The sequence below is a fragment of the Microcaecilia unicolor genome, chromosome 1, assembly GCF_901765095.1.
Source record: "Microcaecilia unicolor chromosome 1, aMicUni1.1, whole genome shotgun sequence".
In the NCBI taxonomy this organism is placed as follows: domain Eukaryota; kingdom Metazoa; phylum Chordata; class Amphibia; order Gymnophiona; family Siphonopidae; genus Microcaecilia; species Microcaecilia unicolor.
Window position 1 is genome coordinate 100,318,502 of NC_044031.1, and position 19,894 is coordinate 100,338,395.

General features: G+C 44.5%; 1 protein-coding gene across 1 annotated transcript in view; it reads right to left on the minus strand.

The window, feature by feature from the left end:
- JCAD (junctional cadherin 5 associated) overlaps positions 1-18,288 on the minus strand; it is a 235,912-nt gene extending 217,624 nt beyond the window's left edge. The window contains exon 1 of the mRNA XM_030199266.1: positions 18,257-18,288. The gene's annotated coding sequence lies outside the window, so the exon portion shown is untranslated. The remainder of the gene's footprint in view (positions 1-18,256) is intronic.
- Positions 18,289-19,894: the final 1,606 nt, after the last annotated feature.

The following is a 19,894-nucleotide window of genomic DNA, read 5'->3' on the forward strand; positions in this document are numbered from 1 at the left end:
CACTGATGTCACATGCAACAATTTCAAGCTGCGGGGAGAGTGTTTCAGAGACAGGTTTTAGCTTGTAGAATGGTTTACATATTACTGCTATAGCGCCACCCCTCTTTGTATTTCTAGTAAGATGAAATATACTGTAACCAGGAGGACACAGATATTACTACTACTACTATTTAACATTTCTAAAGCGCTACTAGGGTTATGCAGCGCTGTACAATTTAACATAGGACAGTCCCTGCTCAAAGAGCTTACAATCTAATGGACAAATGTACAGTCAGTCAAGTGGGGGCAGTCAAATTGGGGCAGTCTAGATTTCCTGAAAGGTATAAAGGTTAGGTGCCAAAAGCAACATTGAAGAGGTGGGCTTTGAGCAAGGATTTGAAGATGGGTAGGGAGGGGGCTTGGCGTAAGGGCTCAGGAAGTTTATTCCAGGCATAGAGTGAGGCGAGGCAGAATAGGCGGAGCCTGGAGTTGGCGGTGGTGGAGAAGGGTACTGAGAGGAGGGATTTGTCCTGTGAGTGGAGGTTTCGGGCGGGAACGTAAGGGGAGATGAGGGTAGAGAGGTAATGAGGGGCTGCAGACTGAGTGCATTTGTAGGTGAGAAGATATTGACAATAAGATCATCCTTTGAATGCAACCAAGTTTAATTAATCAAGACAAAGCCAAATTGTTCTTTTTCAATCCAATCTCTTATTGTTCTTGCCTAGTTAACAACCAATCTCGCATTTATATAGCCTATTGGTACTGACAAATATGAATCTTCTCTATATTAAACAAGCATATTGTGCTCACAGTAGTGGGGGCAAACAGAGACAAAGTATTTCGGCTTCACAGCCTCCCTGCTATATGGGAAGCACCCCATTGGAGGGGCTCCAATGCAGCATGCCCCATGCCGCAGGGCTTGCAGTGCTCTTATGTTCTTCCCAAAGGCCCCTCAGTTGACAAAAAGGGGACCTTCATGCAGGAGTTCTCAACAATGCCCAGAGCATTCGCCATACCTCTATGCAGGGTCAGCAGCCATTGTCTGACAGCTCCTGTTCTGAATAGCTAATGGTACTTCTGTAAAATAGGCTTAAATTAGGTGCTTTTTTCTCAACTTGACCAAGGTGCCCTGTTATAAAATTATCTCTCACAAGAGCATATCATGCCTGCTTCTTCTAAAACAGCCTTTCCATTGAAAAATGCTTGCTCCTTGTACAGAATTTATACCCTGCAGCTGTTTGAATGACTTTTTTCTCTTCAAGGGAGTCAGTGTTCTTTCTGCCATGGATAAATGTGATTTTAATGCCAATAGTTGTAGAATCACCTGAGCAGTCACCCCAGGACATAGCTCTATTTTAAAACAAAATGCTTGAGTTAGTAGCAGCACAAAGAGATTGTCAGAGTGCAGAAATCCAGCAGCTGTTGTACCGTCTTATGATGCTGGCTTTCTACCAAGTCATTTGTGTAGCTTTGGTTAGCTTTATAAAAGACTTGATGTAAAGATTGTATGGGAACTTTTGGAGTTTGTGATACTATTAAAGAAGGCTATTCCTCCAAAGTTTAAGCCAGAGGTAGGCAATCATTTTGTCTGCATCACAAAAAAATCAGCAACATTGCTAACAGTGATGTTACTGTGTTAGCAAAGGGAATTTCCCATCTTGATGTCAATGGCATCATTCTTTTCAAAGTCTGGAGTTGGCTGTGTTGATCTCATGAAAAAGACTGGAAGCGGTGCAAAGAAAAGCTACAAAACTGACATGGGATTTGCGTTGCAAACCTTATGAGGAGATCCAACCTAAATGCCTGATCTCTCAACACAACAAAAGTAAAGTATGTAATGGTCATAACACAACTCTTCCACTGACTGTTCCACATGAACTTTCTATTAACACAACATCACTTTGTATTTGTTCACACCGGAGTCTGCAAACGCCTCTCTGGTACTATGTAAGCCACATTGAGCCTGCAAATAGGTGGGAAAATGCGGGATACAAATGTAACAAATAAATAAATACTTGCTGACCTAAACGTGTATTCCTTGGAGGAAAGGAGAAACAGGGGTGACATCATGACACAGACGTTCTAAAATTTAAAAGGTATTAATCCACAAACAAACCTTTTCCGGAGACGGGAAGGTGGTAGAACTAGAGGACATGAATTTAGGTTGAAGGGGGGCAGACTCAGGAGTAATGTCAAGAAGTATTTTTTCATGGAAAGGGTGGTAGATACATGGAATGCCCTCCTGCAGGAGGTGGTGGAGAGGAAAATGGTAATGGAATTCAAACATGCGTGGGATAAACATAAAGGAATCCTGTTTAGAAGGAATGAATCCATGGAATCTTAGCAGAGATTGGATGGCAACACTGGTAATTGGGAAGCAAAACCAGTGCTGGGCAGACTTCTACAGTCTGCTCCCGGGTCATGACTGAATAGATGTGGATGGGCTGGAGAGTAAATTTTAAGGGGCTTTGACGTTAGCTTCAGAACTTTTAGTACAACAGTGCTGGACAGACTTCTACGGTCTGTGCCCTGGGAATGGCAAGGACAAATCAAACTCGGGAATACATATAAAGTATCGCATACCATGTAAAATGAGTTAATCTTGTTAGGAAGACTGGATGGATCGTACAGGTCTTTATCTGCCATCATTTTCTATGTTATTATGTTATGTTACTCTGGAATCAGTGAAATTATCATGCACGTTATGAAAATGGTCATGGTGCCTGCTTTCTAGGTTAGTGAGTGGAGTTCTTGATGGGATGTGCTCATGTCTCATATCGCCATGCGGTATATGTACAAGGAAGTGACAGCTTCAGTTTAAATTGATCAGAAAACCCTGGTTCATGCTCCAGCACTGTATACCCTCAGCTCTGACCAGCCCAGGAGATACTTATGGAGTGTTCACATATCCTTAGGAGGGGGAGTCTCAAGTGGCAGGATTTGGGCAAGATGTAGATGGAGTCACAAAGTATGCATGTTCTTTAAAAAAAAAAAAAATGTACAGGATAGAAGAAAGAAAATCAAAAAGGATACGTGATGACTCAGAGGATCTTTTTATCTCTCTGCGCTCATCCCCACCGACTACTCCTATAGCTGGCCCTTCTAAGTTTTTTTGTAGACAAAATATGAGTGAAAGAACCTGAGAAAGAACACCTGTTTCAAAATGGATATCAGACAGTGTGACAGAACTTCAATGACATTGGCAGGGGCAAGGGCAGAGGGAGAGGCAGAATTTTGGCTCATAAAACACAATGGAAGAAGAAATCCCTATCTTCAACCTTTCAGATACTACCTTGTCTGAACCACAGATTAATGTCCCTCAAAAAAGGTTTGACTAATGCACCATTAGTGAAATATAATGCATTTCAAATTTGAATAAATTTATTTAAATTTCAATGCAAATTACAGATTTGCTAAAACTACAGTTAGACTGATTGATTCGGCTATAGTTAAGAACACTTCCAAATGGATCTCTCATGGGCCTGTGGATTCGGTAATTCACACTTTCAATCAATGTATTCTCAAGGAAATCTCCATTTCAGAACAAAAGCAAAAACAGCAGGCCCGATATTCAGCTAGCAGTAATAAGTGTTTCACTTACCATCACCGGCGTTAAACTCAGAAATTCAGTACTGGGCCATGTCTGGGCACCAGCATTGAATTTCTGGGTTTCTGGAGCTGGCTAACACATAGCCAGTTAAGTCTGATATTCAGCCAGTTAAGTGTGATATACAGTTCAGTGCTAACCAATTATTTTCAGTGGCACTAACTGGTTAGATGCCACTGAAAATTAACGGTTAGCCCCAAGTTGGGCTTTTAGCCTAGATTTGAAGACGGCCAGAGATGGAGCTTGACGTACCGGCTCAGGAAGACTATTCCAGGCATATGGTGCAGCAAGATAAATGGAATGGAGTCTGGAGTTAGCGGTGGAGGAGAAGGGTGCAGATAAGAGAGATTTACCCAGTGAATGGAGTTCCTGGGGAGGAGTGTAGGGAGAGATGAGAGTGGAGGGGTACTAAGGAGCTGCAGAGTGAATGCACTTATAAGTCAATAAGAGGAGTTTGAACTGTATGCGGAAATGGATAGGGAGCCAGTGAAGTGACTTGAGGAGAGGGCTAATATGAGCATAGCGACACTGGTTGAATATAAGTCTTGCAGCAGAATTTTGAACAGATTGAAGAGGAAAGAGATGGCTAAGTGGGAGACATGTGTGAAGCAAGTTGCAATAGTCTAAGCGAGAGGTGATAAGAGTGTGGATAAGGGTTCTGGTAGTGTGCTCAGATAGGAAAGGGCGAATTTTGGTGATATTATAGAGAAAGAAACGACAGGTTTTAGTAGTCTGCTGAATATGTGCAGAGAAGGAGAGAGAGGAGTCAAAGATGACCTCAAGGTTATGAGCCGATGAGACAGGGAGGACGAGACAGAGTGTTATTCACAGAACTAGAGAATGGGGTAAGAGGAGAGGCTGGTTTAGGGGAAAAGGTAAGAAGTTCAGTCTTGGTCATGTTTAGTTTCAGATGGCAGTGAGACATTCAGGCAGCAATGTCAGACAGGCAGGCTGATACTTTGGCCTGGATTCCTGCTGTCTATTTTCGTGGATACCTTCTTGAGACCTTTTGTACCAACAATAAAATCATTTGTGAGAAATACTATCCACTTGATTCATATTTTGAGTGATTTTGATGGTGATTTGTCAGATACCATATTGGTAACACTGGACACTGATTCATTATACACCAATATCCCTCAAAAAGAAGCACTCAGTGTCATAGAAGAGACTTTACAAGGAAGAACAACTCACTTTAGAGTTCCAAACTGGTTTTTATCTGATTTGACAAAACTTGCACTAACAAAAAATTACTTTTGTTTTTGTAAAAAAAAACTTTTCAACAAGTCAGAGGTATGGCTATGGGGGCATCCATGGCCCCTGATGATGTGTACATGTTGCTTTTTGTTTTTAAGACGCTTACCTTAAAGAACATCCTTTTGTGGAAAAGATAATACTTTAAATTTTTCTGATATGGAGAGGATATAAAAATAGACACATGGAGTGCCATCTAGGGCCTTTGCCAACTTTTTTGACTGTATATAGAATAAATTCTACATCTTATGGTCTCCTGAATAATGTATCATCTCCTTTATTGGTCACCTACTGCTGTTTTTCTCATACTTTACACACTAACATTTAAGCCTGATCTTCAGCAAGACTAAATATCTATAGCTTCAATGTAGCTGCGGTATCTGCCAGTTTATTCCTATTATTTTATAAACACACAGATTCCTAGGCGTTCTTACAAAATAGGCTTAAAATAGGAGCATAGCCATAGCATTGGGTAGGCTGGAGGAGCACAAGCCCCTTCAATATTGACTCAGGCCCCTAAAAACTCAGTGCATTGGAAAAACTTACTATAGCTGGTGAGGATTGCCAGGGCTCTATCTGAATAGCTCTGGAGCCTGTCTGTTTATTCCAACATGTTAGGACCTCTTGGGCAGCACATCCCTTTCATGTTCTCACAAGATCATGGATAGGGCATGTGTCCCTTGAGGTTTCAGTGTGCCAGCTGCACATTATGGGAGAAAAGCAGAGCAGTATGAAGCAGAGTCACAGGCTCCCACTGCTAAGGGATGCTATTATGTGTGAGTGATATGCAGAGGCAATGGACAGGCCTAGTTCCCCTCCTCCACAAATTGAGCTCTGGCTACACTACCGACTTAAACTAGTCACCTTCTTGGCCTCTAGACCTCGACAACCTTTCATAAAATTACACCAGCCTCAAGGTTCATATAAGCTGTCTTTTAGAGGGAGCAATGAGTTATTGTCCCTCGTGGAGGACAGTCACTGTGATGGCTGGGCTGAGCAGAAAGGAAATATAAAACATGGGAAAAAACCCCACATAGTTGTAAAAGAAGGCTCACAGCTCCTTAGGCCAACAGAAGTCAGTTCTGATTGAGCTGGAAACCCAAAAAGGAGCAGAAAAGAGACTGCCAGAGCATGAAGGCATAGCCCAGCGGTTGAATCAGTAGGCTGAAAACCAGGGGAATCTGGCTCAAATCCCTCTACCGTTCCCTGTGAGTTTGGGCAAGACACGTAACCTTCCATTGCCTCAAATACAAACCTAGATTGTGGGCCCTCTGGGAACAGAGGAATACCCACTGTACCTGAATAGAACTCACCTTGAGCTACTACTGAGAAATGTGTCAGTTAAATCTCAATAAATAAAACATTCTCCATCAAATTAGCAAGGGTGTGTTCTTGTACTACAGGAATGGAAATGTGTTAGACATAGATATACCCTCTTTGTCCAACTACTTTTCTGATTTGCTTTAAAATAAATATTTCTGAAGACTGTGACCATTTGAGAGCTATTGCTCTGTGTACACTAAACTTACACTAACTCCCTAGTGAATAGTACATACTATGCACGTCATTGTTCAGTATTCTTTAGCTCCTGTTGTCTAGCAATCAAAACTTTGGGCTGTTTTGGTCTGTCCTGATACAAATGTGTGTAGGAAAGGACATAATACTGGAAATTATCAGAGAAGTAAAAGGCTCTGGTAACCAACTATGAAAAGTCAATAGTGTGCTACTTTGAAGGAACTCCTTGTAAACTGGGTTTTGAAAACTGGTTTGAGTGGTATAGCGGTAGTGAGAGCCCTATGATATAAAAAAAAGGGTAAACATAATTGCAGGTTACAGTTCAAAGCTGTCTGCTGTCATAGCTGGGAATTCTCAAGTACTAACTTGGAGTTTCAGGGTTTTGCTATAGAAACCTCAGGGACTCAGGAGAGTTCATAACATCTGAGGCCTAAGTGAGGGCAGCCAAGCTCCAGCTGCATTAGGTAACAAATATATGTAACATAAGTAGATGATGGCAGACAAAGACCAATTTGTCCATTCCAGTTTTCCAGTTATTCAGCTCTGTACTGCGAAGGATGTATCCCAACTGCCTTGCATACACTGCTTGTAGAATATCACTCTTTGTTCAAGTCATAGTTGGTTCTGTTCCTCTTGGCTCTCTACCATTCTGGGAAGATGAACATACCAATTCAAATATTTAATGCAATACTCAGCCTCCTTCCCTTATCCCCCCCCCCCCCCCCCCCCCCCCAAGTTTTATCTGTGTAGCCTGTAAGAGGTTCTAGTTTTATCATGGCTTGGTCTTGTAGTTCTTGAAGTGAACCTCAGGAGCTCTCCTGTTTGCTAGGGCCATTCTGATCTCTAATGCAATTGAATAAACAGTATCCTTTACTTAAGATTTGCTTTGTTTAGCTCACATGTCATAATTCATACACTGAAAGCATGCTCATATCCCACAGAATGAACCAAAGAGTTGAAAACAGTAGCACATAGAGGCTACATAAGTAAAGCCAATGTATCCAAAGCAGGCATGAATGCTGCTCATCCCTCTCCTAGACTAGTCTGGACAGTACCATAACGTACCTCTGTGAAAGAATTCCTTCTATCATAGCTGCTTTGCAACAGTCAGCTTTATTTAGGGAGTGAGAGAAGGAGGAGCATTGAGGCACACACAACAGAAAGAAGCCAAGAAAATGAAATGAAGCAAAAAAAAAGTGGGTCTTCTGTTTTACCTATTCCTTCCTCAATGGAAAGAAATAGCCCAAGAACTGGATAAATGTTTCTGCTCACTTATGGGAAGGAATTTAGAACTGTAGGTTGCCCAGAGATCTTGAGAACCGTGCTGCTCACTCTTGTGTCCCTCAGCCTGAAGGACTCAGTGCCAACATGGCAGATACCTTTAGAATGAGTGCACTTGGAAGCAACTGGGAGAATAGAAAAGAGATATTCATCTAGTGCTCATTCAGAGGAAACTGTGTAGCTGGGGCCAACAAAGTATATTAAAATGAAAGCAGAGACAATTGCTCAGATTAAGCAGTGGATAATAGGTATGGAGGGAAATCCAAAGTAGAAGGAATTTTTCATCCTTCTCAGTGAAAGTCATAAAAGCCAGAATGGAACAGAGGGAATCCTAGAGAATATTCAAATGAAGAACTGACGTACCTTAGGGAGTCAAACATTTTTCCTTATTTGTTTTTGTCAAAGTTCCATGAGTTCTGAAATTGGTGATGTCAGTGTGGGAAAAGAACAGATAACACTGTCAATGAGGGAGGGGTCAGGAGTATGTGTGTTTGACAAAACTTAAGTGCCAGGTATGGTAAGGGTCCTTTCTTCTGTCCTCTTCCCATGATGTGCTGGAGCTCAGAAAAAGTGCCTAGGCACTGGAGAATGGGATCCTATCCAGGAAGGCCTAGCGCTTGAGAAAAGCGGTTCACAGGATTTTTTTATCTTGACGTGTACAAGGCGAATTGTTTACACAGTAATTTTGCCTAGGAAACTGAGAGGCAGGAGGAATCTATGAGAAGAGTGTCAGCTGGAAGCAGATCAGAAGTAAGCAACAATGGGGTGCAATATACCCTTGGATGTCAGAATCCTAGTAGAGGCCAACCGAAACAGCTGTTTTCAGTTTCAGCTGAAACCAAAACTGCCACTGAACTGTCTGAACTATGAGTGCTACTGCCACTGCCTGGGCATGGGAGGCCATGGCAGAGCTGGGTGTCTGCACCCCCTTTTAAAAATTTCTGCTATGCCACTGCCATTTACCACATGCTAATATTTGTTAGCACGTGCTAAGCTTTTAGTAAAAGGCCCTTAGATTGTAAGGCCTCTGGTGACAGGAAAATACCGTATCAGAATGTAACTGAAAAAATGTGAGCTTAACCCAAAATCTCTTTCCTTTTCATTATCAGACTTGTGACTTTTTCAGATATTCAGAAATAAAGGTCATTAAACAAAACAAATACATCTTAATAAATAAAGTAAAAGTTGATATCTTTTAATTGGACTATCTTAGGGACCCTTTTACCAAACAGTGGTAAAAAGTGGCCTTAGCATGCCCTTACTAAGGTCTTTCCCACACACTAAGGCCATTTTTACCACTGGGGTAAAATGGCTGAAGTTCCAATTTTTTGTATTGATGGCCATGTGCTAATTTTACAGAGAGAGTCCACCTGGGTGGAGGAACACTGAAATCCCATGAAGAACACAAAGAAACAAGAACAGTGGGAAGTGGACCGGGCTCTCCGGGGGCGAATCAGGGAAACACCAGGTTCTTGATGACGCAGGTTTTGTTGATGGAGGGCTCAGCGTGGCACTGTGTTTCGGTCAAAGGCCTGCCTCGGGAGTCTTTCTGTATTGTCTGGAGAGTGGGGCCGTCCAATGGTGGATGTGTCAGTCACCATTGAAAACAAGTGGAAAACAAGCTTCACTAGGCAATTTGAAAGACTCCAGAGGAAATTGGAGAGTCATGGGATAGGAGGTAGTGATCTATTGTGGATTGAAAACTGGTTAAAAGATAGAAAACAGAGAGTAGGGTTAAATGGTCAGTATTCTCAATGGAGAAGGGTAGTTAGTGGGGTTCCCCAGGGGTCTGTGCTGGGACCGCTGCTTTTTAACATATTTATAAATGACCTAGAGTTGGGAGTAACTAGTGAGGTAATTAAATTTGCTGATGACACTAAGAGGCATATTTTCAAAGTACTTAGCCTTCCAAAGTTCCATAGAAACCTATGGAACTTTGAAAGGCTAAGTGCTTTGAAAATATGCCTCAAAGTTATTCAAAGTCGTTAAATCACAGGAGGATTGTGAAAAATTACAAGAGGACCTTATGAGACTGGGAGATTGGGCGTCTAAATGACAGATGACGTTTAATGTGAGCAAGTGCAAAGTGATGCATGTGGGAAAGAGGAACCCGAATTATAGCTACATCATGCAAGGTTCCATGTTAGGAGTCACAGACCAAGAAAGGGATCTAGGTGTCGTCGTTGATGATAGTATGAAACCTTCTGCTCAGTGTGCTGCTGCGGCTAAGAAAGCAAATAGAATGTTAGGTATTATTACGAAAGGAATGGAAAACAAAAATGAAGATGTTATAATGCCTTTTATCGCTCCATGATGTGACCGCACCTCGAATATTGTGTCCAATTCCGGTCGCCACATCTCATAAAAGATATAGTGGAATTAGGAAAGGTACAGAGAAGGGTGACGAAAATGATAAAGGGGATGGGATGACTTCCCTATGAGGAAAGGCTAAAGTGGCTAGGGCTCTTCAGCTTGGAGAAAAGGCGGCTGAGGGAAGATATGATAGAGGTCTATAAAATAATGAGTGGAGTGGAATGGGTAGATGTGAAGGATCAGTTTACGCTTTCCAAAAATACTAGGATTAGGGGGCATGCAATGAAGCTACAAGGTAGTACATTTAAAATGAATCAGAGAAAACGTTTCTTCACTCAATGTGTAATTAAACTCCGGAATTCGTTGCCAGAGAATGTGGTAAAGGCGGTTAGCTTAGCGGAATTTAAAAAGGTTTGAACGGCTTCCTAAAGAAAAAGTCCATAGACCATTATTAAATGGACTTGGGGGAAAATCTACTATTTCTGGTATAAGCAGTAGAAAATGGTTTGTACTTTTTGGGGATCTTGCCAGGTATTTGTGACCTGGATTGGCCACTGTTGGAAACAGGATGCTGGGCTTGATGGACTTCTGGTCTGTCCCAGTATGGCAATACTTATGTACTTTTGGCCAAAACCAAAACTGCAGCAGAACTTTATCACCTGGTTTCGGCCAAAGCCATAACCGAAACCAAAAACTGAAGTTCAGTTGTGTGAATGTGAACCATTGAAGACCGCTGGACATTGCCAGAGCTTGCAGTCTGTATCCCTCTGCTAAATTCACAGTATCCAAGCAAGAATATAATTTAACTAATGAAAGATCGAATTTTACCTCCAAGTAAGACAACCTCCCCACACATGGCAGCTAGTGAAAACTGAAATTAAAAGCCATAGTGCTTTTACAGTGGCTGACTGTGCACCACACTCGGAGTGACAGTTGATGTCATAACTCCACAGAGAAGCTAATTTCTAAGGCGCTTATCATCCCAAATTTAAAGGCTTAAATACCTGCTAAAATTATTATCAAAATTATTTAATTGGAGCCCTTATTATACTATATAAAACATTGTGCAAGATCATAACTGCATTACTTGCACACGCAGTACAAAAAAAAAAGAATAGAGAGTAGCTCTCCCCCACCCCCATAGGACTACCTTACAATACCTGGTGGTCAAGCGCTATATTGAGAACAGGAGTGATGCCCCAGTCATGGCTGCCATATTGAGAGAAGAGCCAGAATGGACAGGAATAACTGGCAATTGATCCTGCCCGAATTACACTCCTAGACCACTAAGGATTATAATATAGGCCCAGGAGGGCCTCCAAGTGGGGGGAGGCACTTGGGGGGATCCAAGAGGAGGGGCAATTCCTGATCAGAGGGAAGGGGAGGGAGACAAATGGGACAAAACACATATCTTCAGTATCAACTGAAAACATGTGGTCATTTTTGGCCTAAACCAAAAACATAGCCAAAAATTAAAATAACTTTAACTGAAATGGGGCAGGGAAAGGATTTGGGGCACATTTTGGTGCCATAACTGAAAGTCAGTCAGCCTCTAAATCCTAGTTGGAGAAAGGATTTAGGATCTTGCTGGATGTCCAAAAATCTCAGATCCTCTCTGATCTGAACTTCTCTCAGCTCCCTTTTCACTTGGAGGCAGATGCACTAAAGCTTAATGAGCCTTTAATGACCCTCCAACGAGGAAAATTTGATCCGTTGCATGCATCAAAGGGCTTTTACCGAGGAAGCCAGCAGCTAACGAAAACGGAATGGAGATGAGCAATTAGTGTGAAAACCCCATTGAAACGAGATGCACTAACCTTTTCCGATTGCCTTTACGCAGGAAAAAGGCAGGAAATCTAACGAGAGGTCTGGACCTCTCGTTAGGACAGCTCTGTGCCAGGAAAAATAGTAAAGTGAAAAAACAAACAAACTGTGAGCCAATCCCAGCGCATTAGCAGAGCTAATAGCGCTGTGATTGGTCAAAAGGAAACTGAAAGGCACAATCTCCAGAACTTCATGCCACTCTTTGCCGTTCTAAATTAAAATAACGAAGAATGCACCAAAAAAAAAAATGTCACACACTTGCCCCCCCCCCCACCCGAGGTCGCCGTTCCCCCCTGCCCCACTTCCCCCTGCATTCTAAATTAAAAAGCAAACGTACCTTTAGCAGCCCCGGCCCCCCTCCCTTCCTCACTACTCTGTCTCCCCTCAGCTCCGCCTCCCGACATCCTCCGCCCTGTGCCCCGCCCCCTCTTGGGGTCGTCGCCGCCATTCCCCCCCTCCACCGGGCCCCCCTCCCTGTTACCGGGCCCGTGCAGCACCTCTCTCATCTGTCCGAAGGCGCTGCACGGGCAAGAAGAAAAGCTGATGCCTGTCTTCGCACAGCTTCTGTCGCGCGTCTCTCTCCTCCTGTGCCCGCCCCTGTCTGACGTCAGTAACCTACGTAGGTAACCGTCAGACAGGGGCAGGCCCAGGAGGAGAGAGACGTGCGACAGAAGCTGGGCGAAGGCAGGCATCAGCTTTCTTCTTGCCCGTGCAGCGCCTTCGGACAGAGGAGAGAGGCGCTGCACGGGCCCGGTAAGAGGGAGGGGGACCCGGTGGAGGAGGGGAATGGCGGCGACGACCCCAAGAGGGGGCGGGGCACAGGGCGGAGGATGTCGGGAGGCGGAGCTGAGGGGAGACAGAGTAGTGAGGAAGGGAGGGGGGCCGGGGCTGCTAAAGGTACGTTTGCTTTTTAATTTAGAATGCAGGGGGAAGTGGGGCAGGGGGGAACGGCGACCTCGGGTGGGGGGGGCAAGGACGGCCATACAGTACGCTCCTGACGAGCGCCTTTGCCCCCTCCCGACCCTTTTTTTATTTTTGTTTTGATTTTGGAGCCATGTGCTTGTGTTTTGACTGTGTTTTGACTGTTTGTGGCATGCGCAGAGCAGCTAACATAACGCTTGGCTGCTCTGCGCATGATTTGGGGGCCGATTAACGATGTGTATTGTGATTCTTTGATACATTGTACGTTTCAATACCGATCTCAGCATGTGTGACTTTTTTTTTTGGTGCATTCTTCGTTATTTTAAAATCGTTAGGGACTTTAACGATTTAGATTTTTTTACGTTTGGTTGCTGCATCTGCCTCTTAGTTAGGCCAAGGCAGCCTGGGAGATCTTCTCTCTCTAGTTTAAATCCTAGCTGGCCATGCATAAAGGTAGTCCTCTATACTGCATCTCAGTAGCCCTGAGCCTTCTGAGCTCTAGAAATCCTCAGACCTTTTTTTTTTTAGTTCCATTCAGAAACATTGTATGGGATCTCTCATTCATAATGACAGATACCTTGGTCAATCCTCTGTTGCATCATTTCACTATTTATACCCACAAGTAATGAGAAGGGACTCCAGATTTATCCTCATCCTATATAATAACTAGTAAAAAAGGCCCGTTTCTGACACAAGTGAAACGAGCGCTAGCAAGGTTTTCCTCGGAGTGTGTATGTTTGGGAGAGTGACTGTGTGAGAGACAGAGTGAAAGTGTGAGTGTGTGTGTGTGAGAGAGAGAGTGAGTCTGGGTGTGAGTGTGTTTGTGAGAGTGTGTGTGTGTGAGAATGAGAGTGTGTGCAAGTGTGTATGTGAGACACAGTGTGAGAGAGTGTGTGTGTGTGTGTGTGTGTGTGTGTGCGAGAGAGAGAGTGTGTGTGAGACACAGATTCTCTGTGAGAGTGAGTGTATGAGACTAAGCGAGTGTGTGAGTGACTGTGTGGCACATAGAGAGTGAATGTGATACATTGTGAGACAGAGTGTGTGAGAGTGAGAGTCAGAAAGACATTGTATATGAGAGAGAGAGTGTGAGCCTTGCCCTCCCAATCCATGCCCATCTGTCCCCTGCCCCTCCATTCATCCTTTTCCAGCAATTCCCCTCTCTCCCTGAGCCCTGCCCTCCCAATCCATGCCCATCCATGCTCCTCTGTCACCTGCCCCCTCCATTCATCCCTATACAGCAATTCCCCTCTCTCTCTGAGCCCTGCCCTGCAATCCATATCCATCCATGCTCCTGTCACCTGCCCCCTCCATTCATCCCTATCCAGCAATTCCCCTCTCTCCCTGAGGCCTGTCCTGCAATCCATATCCATCCATGCCCATCTGTCCCCTCCATTCATCCCTATCCAGCAATTCCCCTCTCTCCCTGAGCCCTGCCATCTCAATCCATGCCCATCCATGCTTCTCTGTCCCCTGCCCCCTCCATTCATCCTTTTCCAGCAATTCCCCTCTCTCCCTTCCATGATCCCCCCTCGCATCCATGCTCTTCTGTCTCCCATGTCCCAGCCTGTCCCGCCCTCTTCTTCCCCCTCCCTTCGCATCCTTGCTGTCGTTTCTCCTCTGCCCTCCCGCTCCCATTGTTCAACTGCCCACCCTCTTCTCTCCCCCCAACATCCTTTTTTTTTTAAATTTACCTCCATGGTGGCAGTTCCGGCAGTGCAGCGTTAGGGAAGGAGGCGGCGCTCCCGACGTCTAGCCTTCCCTTCGCTGTGTTCCGCCTTCTTCTGATGTCATCCTTGACGTCAGAAGAAGGCGGAACACAGCAAAGGGAAGGCTAGAGACGTCGGGAGCGCCGCCTCCTTCCCTGACGCTGTGCTTTGTTTGGTTTTTTTTCCGCCCTCGATGTCATGACGTTTGCCCTCGACATCATGACGTTTGACGCGAGGGCGGGGCAGAGACGGCTGGCAGCCTGGCTGGCTTCACACCACGAATCCACGAACCCTTCAAGTAATGTTTGAGTGACTTCAGAACGTTGTCTTCAGAACGTTCACGGTGCGTTTTATTATATTAGATTCTCACCTCCAACGTTCTGACTTGCTGCCTGGGACCGTGGCTCATTCCGAGTTGGTCTGCTAGGCTCCGTAGATCAGGCTGACATCACCGTAGCTATTATGATGTCAACTTCAGAACCCGGGGGGGGGGAACATGCCTCACAGCTGATCCATGTCCAGGGGAGGGTCAGAAACGGGCCTTTTTTACTAGTTCTAAAGAAAGAAGACCATTATGGGGCCTTGATACACATGTAAAAACATCATTCAGGAGCTTGAACCAAAGTGCATAGTTTACTGAATATTAACCTCCTGATATTCAAAGCATTTAACCAGCCAGGATCGGCACCTGGTTGGTATAATGCCTCATAACTGGCTATCTAGTGATATTCAGCGGGGGATAAATCTTCCGCAGAATATCAGTAGTTAGCGGCTAGCCAGTTATATTGGGTGATATAACCGGCTACCCACCGATTTTTAGCCCCATTTTTGTCGCTATATTTGGCCGCGTCAAACATAGGATATCTTTGGCTGGTTTGAACATAACTGGCTAAGTCTGAATATCGACTTAGCTGGTTTTGTTCAAACCGGCTAAAAATAAATAGGATATTCTATGTCGTCACCAGAAATGGTGCGGCATTGACTATCTGCCCCATTAAATTATGGCAGCTAAGTTTGTTTTCTTGGGTAACCGCAAAACAAGATAACAGGAATGGCTTGGATAAATCATTAAACAGCAAGATGCTAAACCCTACTGCAATTGTAACACCACCTCAAAAACATCCCTGGATTCGGGAGGGCTGGACTGACAGGATCCTCAGCAGAAAAAAGGTAAAATTTTGGTCCTGCTTGTTATTAATGACTCCAAAAAGGACTTCTAAATGAGTTTATTGATATTCAACAGTTGTTAAATGTAATCATTCTTTTTTTCTAACTTGCTTCGTTCTCCCCCATGGCTGTATCTCTAATATGGTAAATGAGGATCTATTCATTAAAACCATACCAAAAAAATCTAGGATCATTATGGACTTTATTTATTTATTTGTTCCACAAACTGATTCAACAGACATAATTTTTGCTAATATTTATCATGACTTTTCTAAGCAATGTCACAAATCAAGAGACATTCCTGTAAGTATCTGCCAGCAAAATAAACACTCTCAGGCTTATTTTCGAAAGAGAAAGTCGCCCATATTTCGACCCAAATCTGGAGATGGGCGCCCTTCTCTCATGGGCGCCCAAATCGGTATAATCGAAAGCCGATTTTGGGCGCCTCCAACTGCAGTCTGTCGCGGGAACGAACAAAGTTGATGGGGGCGTGTCGGAGGCATGGTGAAGGCGGGACTGGGGTGTGTTTATCGGCCGAAGAGAGATGGGCACCCTCGGCCGATAACGGAATAAAGAAGGGCGGCAGTAGCAAGAATTTGGGCCGCTTTTTTTGTACCCCTTTTTTCATGAACAAGTCCCCAAAAAGTGCCCCAACTGCCCAGATGACCACTGGAGGGAATCAGGGATGACCTCCCCTGACTCCCCCAGTGGTCATTAACCCCCTTCCACCAAAAAAAAAAAGAACTTTAAAAACTTTTTTTTTGCCAGCCTGTATGCCAGCCTCAAATATCATACCCAGCTCCATCACAGCAGTATGCAGGTCTCTGGAGCAGTTGTTAGTGGGTGCAGTGGACTTCAGACAGGTGGACCCAGGCCCATCCCCCCCTACCTGTTACACTTGTGCTGGTAAATGAGAGCCCTCCAAACTGCCCCCAAAACCCACTGTACCCACATCTAGGTGCCCCCCTTTACCCATAAGTGCTATGGTAATGGTGTAGAGTTGTGGGGAGTGGGTTTTAGGGGGGATTTGGGGGGCTCAGCATCCAAGGTAAGGGAGCTATGGACTTGGGAGGTATTTTAATTTTTTTTTTTTGGCTTTTTACAAGTGCCCCCTAGGGTGCCCGGTTGGTGTCCTGGCATGTGAGGGGGACCAGTGCACTATGAATCCTGGCTCCTCCTACAACCAAATGCCTTGGAGTTGTTCGTTTTTGAGATGGGCACCTTCGGTTTCCATTATTGCTGAAAACCAATACCGCCCATCTCAAATCCGCCCAAATCCGATGCATTTGCCCGGCACCAACCATATTATCGAAACTAAAGATGGACACCCATCTTTTTCGAAAATACGGTCTGTCCCGCCCCTTTGCAGACCCGTCCTCGGAGATAGGCGCCCATGGAGATGGGCGCCCCCGTTCGATTATGCCCCTCTCTGTGGAAATGTAGTGAGGCCAATGTTCAAAAGTGTGCTATTGCTTCTGCAAGCACAAACATTCATTTAAAGCACTACCATTTATTTATTAGGATTTATTTACCGCCTTTTTGAAAGAATTCACTCAAGGCGGTGTACAGTAACAATAAATCAAACATAAGCAATGGACAATTACAGCAGTAAAAATATTTAAATAACACTACAAAGTATGGAATTGTATAATACTTACAATGTTAGCATGCATAAACTAGATTGATTACATGTGCTAACAGTGGATTTCAGATATGTCTATTAGCTCACTAGAGTTGTCACACAAGCAGGACTATACCAAGCAGAATCAAGCCCTGTGCAACATGCTCCATGGACACCTCCACTCTGCCCACTGCTCCATGGCCATGAAGGGGAGCAATTTTGCCTCAGAACTTGTACCCAGTGCAGCCACACCCCTGGCACAGTCCTTGGTACAGCCCTGCACACAAATATTAAGGCGAGCCTTAGCAGTAGCTTCGAGATACTGAGAGACTGGCTTAGGAATGAGCTTCAGTGCTGTCATGGTATGCAATAGATTAACCCTTTTGGAGACATTGCCTCTGATAGAAACCTATGCAGATGAGGTAAGGACACAATAGTACACAAAATAGCTCATCACCTACTAGCACATAGCTAAATAACGTGGCTTTAACCTTGAAAAAGTGAACTCTGACCTATTAATGCAATGAACTCACCTATATCCCCAAGGAAATGTGGTTCATTTTTGTGTTAATTTCTGCATAATGCTAGCAAATCAATGCAAAACTCATTTGCATGTCATTAATATGGACTGTTAATAGCGGTTAATAAAATGCATTGACTCCTAGGTCCACTTCCTTAGTCTGTCCACACCCTATCCAGCTTCCTCCAGCACTAAGATGACAATGGCTAGACAGAGTCAAAACCCATGACATGTAAAAAAAAAAAAAAAAGAATAGTTAAGAAATTTTAAAAAGTGCAACAGTACCTTGTTCAAAATGTGCTTTCCCAGGAAAAAACATACAGTGCAACAACTAATCCCTTCATAACCTTCCCACAGCACTCAAAATCCTTTTTTGTAGCCTAGAGTCTTACTTAACGTGTACTTAATATGAGCTGCTTGATAAGAACGCTGAGCTGTAAGATTTCAGTGTAGCAGTGGATTTTGAGCTCTTGAAGCTTGTAGCACATGTCTACATTTTCATATTGAATGGTTTAAAATAAAATACACAAAAAGCATAAAACCTTTACCTTGCTTGCTAACAGGAATAATTGCAATGTTCTGTCGTGGTTCAGGAGACAGTGTTCTGCTAAGAGTTCTCTAAACCCCAAGTATGATGTAGCCAGCAGCTCCAATTTTGAGCTCTGAATGAAGGCAGTGTTATTTTAACCACAGGATTCTGAATCACGGGGGAGGAAAGATGGATAAGGTGCATTCGGAATCCAAGACTCACGTTTACCTCCGGCGAAAGGAGCTGAAGTAAATAATGGAACACTGCCCCCATCCCACCACCACCTTCTAAGATATCAGTTTCAAGAAATTTCTACCCTCATCATCCTTCCAAACCAAGTATGTTTAAGACTAACATGTTAAATAACTGGAAAATTCCAGAGGCGAAAGATAACATACCCTTGTGTTGAAAGGCATGTGTGGAATTCTGTGTCAGATACTGATACAAATAAGGCGCTGCCTGAAACCCAGCACATGAAAAACCTACAAAACAGCCCTCAGCACTTCATGCTGCACAGAGAATAACAGGCACCTGTGAAAAGGATTGGGGTCATTAAGGAAAAAATAAGCCTGGTTAATTGTGAACAGCACAGATTTCCTCTGCCAGATTCGGTGCCTACAGCTGTTCACTCCTCTGACTTAAAACCAAGTCCTATCCCTGCCTTTTCCAAGGTAAAAGCAGGATATCTTGGGCAAACATTCTGAAATGCATCCCCTGACACCTCCAGGGTCAGCTGAAGGCCTTACCCCATAGTTCAGAACAGGGCAGGCTCAAAGGATTGTGGCACACTAAACCAACTTACTTTGGTGCTCCCCCCCCCCCTCTCCACCCTTGGGTCCAGGATCTCTCCCTTCCCTTCCTCCCTTAGTCCAACATATTTCCACACCTGCTCCACTGCTCCCCCTCCCTGCAAGTCCAGCATCACTCCCTCACATCTCTTTCTCCCCTACCCCAAGGTCCTGTAAGCTTTACATGGGTTGCTGGCCACAGCAACATGAAGACAGGCTGTCTTTAACCAGCCTAAGGGTCTTCCTTCTGCTGTGCCTTGCATCATCTGATGTAATTTCCTGTGAGAGGGATGCAACAGAAGGAAGACCCAGGGGCTGGATAAGGTAGCCTGTTTTCATGCTGCTGCTGCCAGCAACCCATAAAGCTTACAGGACCACAGGGGGGATGGGGAGAGAAAGAGAGAGAGAGAGAGCAATACTGGATCTGTGGGGAGAGGGGGCAGTGGAAGGGAGAGAGAGAGAGAGAGACTGTACTGAGGGTGGGGTGGGTGAAAAAAAGGGGAGAGACTCTGGACCAAAGGAGAGAAAAAGGGAGAGATGCCAGACCTGCAGGGAGGGGGGGGGGGGGGGGAGAAGGCTGAACTATTAGACCAGGTAAGGCACTAGCAGTGATGGCACAGGCTGAGAATTTTGGCACCCTTTATCATGGTACCCTGAGCTAGTGCTTACCTGGTCCAATGGTTAAGCTGGCCCTGGTTCAACACCTCCCTTTCTTTTCCCCCTACTGTAGACCAGCATCCCCATCCCTGCCCTGGCTAGCATCTCCTTTTCCTCTTCTCCCTCTCCCCCCCCCCCCGATTGTCAGTATCTCCCCTTCCCCTCTATTCCCTCACCCCTAGGTGACCAACATTTCATATCCCCTTCCTTAC